This window comes from Cricetulus griseus, chromosome 3 (genome assembly GCF_003668045.3).
Source record: "Cricetulus griseus strain 17A/GY chromosome 3, alternate assembly CriGri-PICRH-1.0, whole genome shotgun sequence".
Lineage (NCBI taxonomy): Eukaryota > Metazoa > Chordata > Mammalia > Rodentia > Cricetidae > Cricetulus > Cricetulus griseus.
In genome coordinates, this window is record NC_048596.1 from 220558227 (window position 1) to 220569319 (window position 11093).

The following is an 11093-nucleotide window of genomic DNA, read 5'->3' on the forward strand; positions in this document are numbered from 1 at the left end:
ATTAACAGTCCAAATAACTGTTTGCTCATGACTCAAATATTCCTACACAAAGTTGGAATGGTGATATATATTGAATTATTTTCAAAAGAACAAATGACCAGGTGGTAGTGGTGCACACCTTTAATCCCAGCACTTGGAAGGCAGAGGCAAGCAGATCTCTGTGAGTTCAAGACTAGCCTAGTTCCAAGACAGAGAGAGTTCGAGACAGCCAGAGTTACACAGAGAAATACTGTCTAAAAATATAATATATGCACAAGCCAACTAAGTATGGAGTTGTGTAATCTCATCAAAATGGAAAATCTTAAGGTAAAAATAAAAGAGCCATTCCTTCTATGATTAAGAGCATCACAGATAGTGCTAGAGAGATGGCTCAACATTTAAGAGCACTGGCTTGTCTTTCAATGGACCTGGGTGTGATTCTCAGCACCCGCATGGCAGCTCATAATCATCTACAACTCCAGTTCTAAGGGATTTGATGCACTCTTCTTGCCTCTACAAGCAGGCAAACACTCACATACATAAAACAAAAATAAATCTAAAGATAAAAGACATATTCATAGACACATAAACACATAAGAGATGATCCCCTAGTGAAGTAGAAGCAGTCATTAAAAGTTTCCCAACCAAGAAAAAGGAAAAGGCCAGATGATTTTACAACTGCATTCTACCAGACTTTCAATGCCAATACTCCTCAAATGAGCACACAAAATAGAAACAAAAGGAACATTCATTTTATGAGGCCATAGTTAGCTGCTACCCAAACCAAATCAAGATCCAACAAAGAAAGAGAATTATAGATCAATCTCCCATATGAATATAAATGAAAAATACTCAATAAAACACTTGCAAACCAAAAGCAAGAACACAGCAAAAAAGATCATCCACCAAGATCAAGTAGGCTTCATCCCAGAGATGCATAGATGGTTCAATATTTGAAAACCAATAATACAGTCCACCATATAAACAAACTGAAAGAAAAAACACTTTATCATCTCATTAGATACAGAAAAGGCTTTTGACAAAATGCAACGCCCCCTTCATGGTAAAAGTTGTGGAATTTGGGATACAAGGAACATACCTGGACATAATAAAGGTAGTTTACAGCAATCCCATAAACAATATCAACTTAAATAGATAGAAACTTTATTTAGTTCTGGGACTTCTGAGTGTGTGAACAAGTGGGTCTCTGATTCTTGTTGGACTCTTTTCATTCGGTTGATTTGCCTTGTCCAACTCCGATATGATGGGTTTTATTTTATCTTATTATATTTTGTTGTATTATGTTTGGTTGTTATCTCTTAGAAGCCTGTTCTTTTCTAATGAGAGACAGAAAGGGAGTGGATCTGGGTGGGAGGGGAGGTGCAGAGGAACTGGAAGGACTAGACAGAGGGAAAACTTTAATCAGGATATATTGTGTGAGAAAAAAATTCATTTTCCATGAAGGGGGGTGTGGAGAATGGCTTTCTCCAGTGCCTGTACTCCCTAAATATCTGCCTCACTGGAATTTCTATTAAAATCCTAAATGTCTCAGCAACAGTTTTCAAACATCACTATTTCCATGGGGGTGTTGGATTGCTGAATGTGATGACATGCGGAAGATAGTGAGGGATGGGAGGGTAGTGGCCTTTAAGGTTTGAATTTCTTAACATTTAGAGAAAATTACCTTTTATCACACTGTCTGAACATTTTCCCAAGAGTGAGTCTGGTTTTCAATAATTTTGCTTAGGAGTTAAACCGGATTAAACAATGAGTCCTTCATTTTATTCTTTCTTCTTTTTTTCAATTAAAGAAATATAACATTCTTAGAATTTCTTTTTTTTTTGTGTGTGTGTGTGTATGAAAACTTTGGAGGCCTGTTTGATTTCTGAAAGACATTTGATTTTTCCAAACAATAAATAATTCTAGGAGAATTAAGTACAAATTGAAACACAAGCCATAACTGTAGGTGTTATGCAATCCAATACAAGGGATGAAAAAGACTCACTTAAGCTGTCATTTGAATACTGAATGCAATCCGAACTTTCTACACGGCCGCATCCATAATCCATGTTATTAAAACCATTTCCTAAGCTGTTTGCCATTATCATAGCCATAAAACATTTCTCTGAAGAAGAGGATTGTGTTCTTCCTCCCCCCTCACCTCTATCTTTCTTTCTTTTCCCTCTCATTAATAAATATCTTTGTGTTTTAAAATCAGGCTCTTCATATGTACCCAAGGAGGTAACCCATCTTCCTGTCTCAGCCCCCCATAGGGCTGGGCTTATAAGTGTGTGACACCATATCCAGATTTTCCCTTCTGTCTTAAGTGGCTGATAAAAAAAAAAAAAGTCTGCACTACTGGTCTAATTAGAAAGGTTACTTTCTGTATCATCCTCCTGTTAAGACTTCCAGAGTTCCTGAGAAATTCATCTTGTCCATGGTTGCTTCACCCAGTAGTTCTTTTATTCCTGTACCATGTCTCCAGCTTTGGCCCTGCCAGTCTTCTCATTGCACATTGTGATGGTTAGCTTTGTCAGCTTGATACAATCTAAAATTGTCTGGGAAGAGACTTTCAGTGAGGGGTTTCTACATTGTGTTGGTCTATGGGAATGACAGCAGGGGAATTGTCTTAATAAAGCTAATTGGTGCAGAAAGATCCAGTCGACTATGGGAGGCACCATTCCCAAGACAGGACATCCTGACCTGGATAAGAGCAGAAAAATCAAGTTGAGCACCATCAAGCAAGCAAGTATGGATGCATCATATCCCTCTGCACTTGACTATACATGTGATATGATAATTACCTCAATTTCCCTGCAGTGGTAAATTATAACTGGGAATTATCAACTAAAATAAATCCTTCCACCCTAAGTTGCTTTCAGTTGAGGTATTTTACTCATGAAACTAAAGCATTCCAACTCTGGAAGCTCAGTGTTACATCTCAGATTCTAATGCTTTCTGGCTGGGGCACACTTCCCTCCCCATCCTTCTCCCCCAGTGTCCCCTCACCCCCACAAAAACCCCAGCAACTTAGGGCCAGCTCATGTCTCGTCTCTTCTCACACCACTTGTCTATTTCCTTGATGGCTGTGACATGATGCTTCAGAATACAATGTGTTTCCATTCTGTATCCTGCCACCATAATCATGCTCATGGAGGAAAGACATCGTCTTATTCCTCCTCTAGTTCCTTATTAGGTGAGCAGCTGTGACTTCTAGTATGTGAGCCAGCTCCGCATGGCTTAGCTCTTCAACATGAAGGAGCATACAGAGGAACACATGCATCCCAGCAGAGATTGCAGCATGTGGTCTCAGCTCTCTCTCTCCTCAGCCAGTCTTCCAAGAAACTAAAAATAAAGTTCAGAGCCGGACCAATTGGCTTGGTTCTGTAATCCCAGCTCTCAGGAGGCTGAAGCAAAAGGACTGTGCATGAGGGTGGGACCAGCCTTGGCTACTCAGTGAGTAACAGGCCAGCCAGAGAAAACAGATGAATGAATTTCAGAATCATTCACCCACAGTTCAGCTGTCAGGGCCTCAGAGCTTCTTTCTTTGACAACCTTACAGTTGTTGGAATGAACAAGGATGGCCAAGGCCCGCTGTGATCAGTGACCTCTGGCTTTTTCACTAGGGTGTCACTCCGTTTGGCTCTGCTTTTCTCTCAGCCTGTTTCTATTTTCTTCCTCAGTGAAATGAACAACCACCCCCCATGTATCAAGAGTTCAGTTCTCCAAAAGAGAGAGAATCGAATGTGGCTTTCAAACTTTCTTTGAAGCACTGGTTTCTTCCAGGACCACTTGATGGTGTGACCCTGTAGAGACTCTCTCCCTGCCTTCCCAGAAGTGCCATGTGATGGGGCCCTTCTGGTGCAAGAGGGTGGTGAGAAGCTAGGCAGACTGAGGCACTACCCTGCCAGTAATAAGCAGAATGCTTTCAGCTGTGAGTGACAGAATATGACACATAATGGACCTAAACCAAATGCTCATTTTCTTAGAGAACAAGAAATCTGAAGGTGGATGGATGGTCTTAGATCAGTGGCTCTGTGACCCTGTCAGTGACATCTTTTGCCTATGCAAAATTCTGAACAGTGGGTGTAGCAGTTGAATGAACACATTGTTATCTTAAAATTTCTCCTGATGCCTTCTGGAGGATAGCATTCTGTATCTACAACAAAGTGAGTCACAGTCTCACTTCCAGTTGCAAGGGGGATAGGGAGAGTGAGTTGGTGGAATAGATTTAGCAATGTCACCAGGGGAAGATGGGTTCTGATGACAAGGTTGCAGTGGCACATTGTGTAGGCAAGTCTCTGCCCAAATAGACAACTGCAACACACTACTGCAAGGGCTACAGTCACTTGCTAAAACATTGTTTGGGATAAATTATGTGACCTCTTTGAGGCTCAGATTCCTAAAATGGAAAATGAAGACTCCTGACTAATATTAAATAACACATTTCTAAATAATATATTTTAAAACTTAGGTTTTATACTTGATATATATCAGTATATAGATAGATAGATAGATAAACACATATATAAGAAACACATGTACTCGATATAATATAACACATATGTACTTGATATATATTAAGATTATATATTTAAAAAATTATATATCAAGATATATATCAAGTAAATATATATTGAGTATATGTATTTGAGATATATGTTTGTGATATATATATATATATATAGTACAAAAATGTGTCAAGCATCAACATTGTTTATCTGGAATATTACCTTTCAATTTTTATTGTTTGTAAAAAGGAATAAAACAAGGTCAATTTGGCATGCAAAGTAAAAGCAAACATGAAAAATTTAAAGGCAAGTGTGATAGGAACTCATTTATAATACGATCATTCTTCATTGTATTTAGCGAGAAGCTCACAACTGCATTTTAGCATCTAACGCATTCTTCTCTGGATTCATCTGATTTAGCTATTGTTACCCACCCTGGGGCTGGGCATTGTGGAACAATCTCCCTTCCTTGCTGGAACTGTAGCAGTTTAAACTCTTCCGTTCTGTGCACTCTTCCAACCTCTCCACTGCAGAGTCCCAGGAACTACAGTTAGGGTCATTTCTCATTTGAAATAGAACACATCAACTCCAATTTTGCCTCTGGGCTTGCTTTTGTCTGAATGGTCCAAAACAATTTAAGATCCACTTCTCACACCTGCATCTTTGACAAGATAACAGAGTCTATGTTTCTGTAATGGGCTCAACTTATTCACATTTGATTTCAAAAACCCTATCAGATTATCCCTGAGTATATCATATTCCAGCTCCATTTATGGATCCTTTTCCTGCCAATTATGCAAAAGACCTTTCGTTTCCTTCTTTCTCCTGCAACTTGTCATTACAGGCACCTGCTGTCTACCCAAGATCCAAGAATTCTTCCTGTGATTCAAAATTCCTCTCAGAGTCCACCTCCTCCAGGAAAATTGAATCATCAGGGTGTGAATTTTGTTTCTGATCAATAAAACAAGACCAGATGAATGTTTGGCCTTGAACAAGGCTGAAAAGCAACAGACAATAATAGACTCTTTTCAGTGAACTAGAACCCCTTTCAGGCTTGCTGACATCTATACTACAGTGCTGTGTGTGGGGTGTGTGTGTGTGTGTGTGTGTGTGTGTGTGTGTGTGTGTTGTGCTTGGAAACATCTAAAGTCTTTCTTTTGAACAACTTTTCATATGAATTGGACAACTGTATAACCATTATGTGATAGAGACAGAAAACATTACATCTTACAATTAAGGTAACTGTCACCCTTACGAGAACAGAGCTTATAAGTTAGATGCACATTGCATAATGCCCTAGACCTTTTACTGCAGTCCAGTACTTTCTATCTGCCTTGGCTACCCCACATGGTATATATGCAGTTCTAAAAATATCTGTCATGTCTCTTGTCTCACTGGCGGTGTCATTGCCTTTTCTCTTAAAGGCTCATCACCTAGAAGAGGAGTGAGGACTAATACAATTTTTTTTCTTTTTTTGCAGAGCCCACTGCAGTGATTTACACTCCCTAATATGTATGGAATAGTACTATGTGAAGTATTTTATGCAATTTTTCTAGGACCAGTGTGTATTAGCATAAGCTCAGTGACTTTAAACAGTAGATACTCATTCTCTTAGACTGGAGAATGGGAATCCCATAGTGAAGTGCTGCAAGCCTACTGAAGGGTCTCAAACTCTTTCTTTATCTCTCCTATCTAGTGTTCTCATAGGTTGACATTCCTGGCTGGGGGATGTATAACTTTAACTGCTATGCCCCTCTAGTCTCACTCACATCTTTTTTTTTTTTTTTTTTGTTTTTTTTTTTTTTGGTTTTTTAAGAGACAGGGTTTCTCTGTGGCTTTGGAGGCTGTCCTGGAACTAGCTCTTGTAGACCAGGCTGGTCTCAAACTCACAGAGATCCACCTGCCTCTGCCTCCCGAGTGCTGGCACTAAAGGCATGCACCACCAACGCCCGGCTATCACTCACATCTTTTCACAAGCTTATCTCCCATGTGTCTGTGGTTTCTTTTCCTTCATCTGCCTAATTCTCTTCTGTTTCACTCTTATCATTGGACTTAGGGGACTCCAGAGTCATTTAGTATGACCTCAACTCCCCCGAGATCCTTAACTTAATCACATCTGAAAAGATCCTTTTCCTAAATAATTCTAGCACACACATACACACATACATACACAACGCATACATATACACATATGCACACATATACACATACACACACACATACACACATACATACACAACGCATACATATACACATATGCACACATATACACATACACACACACATACACACATGCATGCACATACAGGAGCACAACTGTTCATTCAGCTCACTGAGGTGAGGATGATGATAGAAAAAGCATAGCATGATTGCTGGTTCTAAAATGCTAGAGCTAGAGAAGCATACTAGTTATTTTTTCATTGCTGTGACGGAATGAATCCCTGACATAAACAACAGAGAAAAGGTTTTTCTGGCTCACACTGTCTGTTTCAGACAGTGGGCTATCATGGCAGAGAAGGGCTATCATGGCTGAGAAGGCCTGGCTGCTGGAGTGGCCCAAAGAGCTCCTCTTGTCACAACAGCAGATGAGAAGCAGAGAGTTCAAGGCAGAATCGGAAGAGGATGTAGCACACAAAGGCTCCCCCTCTTCACTGACTGCTGCCAGCCAGTCCCCGCATCTCAGAGGTTCCACAGCCTTCAAAACCCAACAGTAGCTGCAGACTGGGTATGGGAGACGCTTCCCATTCATGTGTGTGTGTGTGTGTGTGGGGTATCCTCATTAGTCACTCATATTTCTATGTGTTCTGTAAGCAAATTTGTGTCCGCATGTCCCGGTCCTTTTTTTTTTTTCATGGATATTTACATAACAAAATCACCTTGGAAAACAGAAACCATGTCTCCTTTCAAAGTAGTCACAGACGTGCTCACTTCCCTTTATAAAGATTTGGTTCCACATAACTTCTGCCTTGCTATAGGGATGTAAGATGGTACAATTATGAAAAACAATGTGGCAAGCCTTTGAGAGTTTAAACATAGCATTACCACGTAATTCAGCAATTCCATCGAAAGGAACTGAAGTGGGCTCTAAAGAAATATTTACTTACCAACATTCATCGTGCCATTGTTAATAAATGCCAAGAGGTGTATAAGGCCACCCAAGTGTCCACTGGCAAGTAAATGGATAAACAGAACTGCTGTATAACTACATATACTAGAATTTATTCAGCATGAAAATGAAATGAACTTCTGACTTGTTACAATATGTATGGAACATATCAATATTGTGCTAAGGGAAATATGTCAAACACAAAAAGACAATACGGTTCCATCCTCTCATATGAAGCATATGATGTGCCCAAAAGTCAAATTGACAGTGAGAGTGCTATGCAAAAAAAAAAAAAAAAATAGAACATACTCTTGCCTGTGCATTTTGATATGGTGACCAAACCCTTTCCAGGTAAACATATTTCCATTCAATTAAGACTACCAACTGGACAACAAAGCTCAAAAAATTCAGTAAGAGTAAAGAACAGGGACAGGAGTGTATAAACAGCTCTATTACAGGAATGAACTTTTATGCCTGTATGCTCTTCATATGCACGTTAGACTGTGGTGATAAAGCAGTTCATTGTGTGTTATATTCCCTCTAGGATCAAGAGGAGTTTCTATAACCACAAACTAAATCTCTAACAGGAAAGCTTCCAGTTACATGAAGGAAGGGAAGGGCAAACGAGGGTGATGGGTGATGGGTAAAACAGTCCAACCCATGCCCACTACAGATTAACTCACAAGAGTGGCTGACCTCCATGGGGTTGGTACAAGCCTGTAATCCCAGGTATTCACAAGATGAAGAGTGTAAGTTAAAGGCCTGCTAGGGCTCCTGTGTGAGCTCAGAGTGAGCTTGAGCTACTATGAAACCCCATCTCAAAAGCTGAAAAGATAGAGCTAGGTCAGAAATCACAGACATGCCTGAGAAATGACTGTGAATAAACGAGTGTGCTTCACGAAAAACCATTATTGAAAAGGAATCATCTTCCACTGTCTCTTAAAACCGTTCAACTTAGAATTTTACAAATTTAACAAGACTGTAACTCCTACCCATATGGAGGTTTACACACACACACACACACACACACACACACACACACACACACACACACACATACACACACACGGTTAGCTATTCTGCACTCCCCCTTATGCTGGGGTTAGATGCTTGTGGTCATGACTAGATTTTTATATGGGTTCTGGAGATCTGAATTCAGGTCCTCATGCTGGCAGAGCAAGTACTTTACCCACTGGACCATCTCCCTAGTCCCTGAGGCTCTTATAGTCCCATTCATGCTGACTCATAGGAAGAAAGGGATAATTCTCACCTTGGACCTTAGTGATCTTCTGGCTCTCTAAATTGTGTGGGAGAGGTGACTATTAGCCTCTGGACTGGTCCTGTCACCTTTGATTAGTCCCTCAGATATGGATGGTTAGCACTTCTGCTCAGCTTTGGAAGTGGAGCCCCAATCCCAAGAATGCCAGGACTCTCTCATTAACATCTTATTCTTCAAATAATGCTGCAGCAAATATCTCTGCAGGTCTTTCGGAGAAATTATTTTCTCTTTCACCACAGGAGATTGGTCCTGGGACAGCATCCTGATCTCCTGTACATACTGAAATCCATGGATGCTCAGTTCTTTCATGTGAAGTAAGGTAGCATTTGCATACAACCCATGAACATCTGCCCCTACACTTTAAGGCATCGCTAAATGACATGCAATGCCCAGTACAATGTAAATAGTTGTTACATAATATTGTTCTATGAATGATAGACCTATATAATCCTGTATAGACCAAATAGTGTTTGAATTCTCTAGAGTCCACTCTTCTTCAAACTATATGCAAGAGCATATGCAAAGAAGATGCACATTTCTTCATGCTAAGAACTTTCATTTTACTCTTTCTTTCTCTTTGAAACTCAAGACCCCCCCCCACACACACAAGGGGACTGTTAGAATCCCTGTGAATTCCTCGCTAGTCAGAAAAAGCACTGTGAAATTCACTGTTCAAGATTAAGAACAATTGAATCTGGAGAATTTTTCTCTGTCACTGCCTTGGTTTGAAAACAATACAGCAAAAGTTAACAGGGTCAGGGTATATAATATATATATATATATATATATATATATATATATATATCAATGGACCCAAGATAGTAAATATAATAAGTATGAATGATTTGTTGGTGCCGCACTATCACAATAGCCAGGATATGAGGCCCATCAACAGATGAATGGATAAGGAAAATGTAGTTTACACACACCATGGTATTTTATTGACCATAAAGAATCATGAAATTGCATCATTTATAGGTAAGAATGGATAGAACTGGAAATAACCATGTTGAGTGAAATAAGGCAGATTCGGAATTATTAATATGGCATGTTTTTTCTCATATGCAGTCTTAGTTACTTGTTCTTTCCTCAGTCCATGCTCCACTTATCAGGTATGAACTGGAAAGGTTGGCAGGTCCCAACAGGTAAGCAAGAACAAAAATGATAACAAGAGGGGAAAAAAGAACAACAAATATATCATATTCTGTCTCATATGCAGAACCTGTATTTAAGTATATATGAATATTGCATATATGTGCTTATATATGACATGAAAGCAGAAAGTGGATCATGTAGGAACCAGCAGAAAGTGATAAGGGAATAAGGGAGGGGAAATATGAATAAAGCACAATGATATAAATGTATGAAAATATTATAAGGAAAACTATTATCTTGTATGATCACTAAAAAATATAATGACAGCTGATGTGTTGACACAAGCCTTTAATTCCAGTACTTGGGAGGCAAAGGTAGAGCTCTGTGAGTTCAAGGCCAGCCTGGTCTACACAATGAGCTCCAGGATAGCCAGGGCAGTATAGAAAGAGCCTGTCTCAAACAAACAAGCAAACAGAACAACATAATGATGATTAAACCGCCATAGCCCTGCAGTCAGGATCAAAGTATGTGTCTGTTTTCACCAATGATGAGCCTATTTTTATCTTAGGTAAGGGATGTCATTTCCCCTAGTTTCAGCTATCACCTCTTATGGGAAATGCTAATAACCATGCACGCAATATGAAAAAGGAGCTATAGAAATAAAACAAAAAAGAGCAGAGGTACTCTGGGAGAAAAAAGCACTGTTGTAAGATATGATTATGATAGAGTAACGCCATAATTATATATATTTCAATTACCAAAGTAATAATTATATAGGTGTAATTCATTCACTGCATTATATATAATATGTATTAATATAATGTTATGATACAATAATTATACATAGAATAGAATATAAAACTCTAATTAAAAGAGTTCTACTTAATGACATTGAAAGGAACATTTTCTAGGGACACTAGAAAATACTGTACAGACAGAAGACAGTAAGGATTTAGGGAGACACAGACATGGTTTTGAATCCTGTTTCATGCATATCTTGAGTGAATGTGGCTAATTTTTTTTTTTTTTACTTTTTAAATCAAAGATTTTTCCCCTTTTATTGAAATAGACTCTTTTCTCATTCAGTTTCCTCTCTCTCTAATCCTTCCAGTTCCTCTCCTAC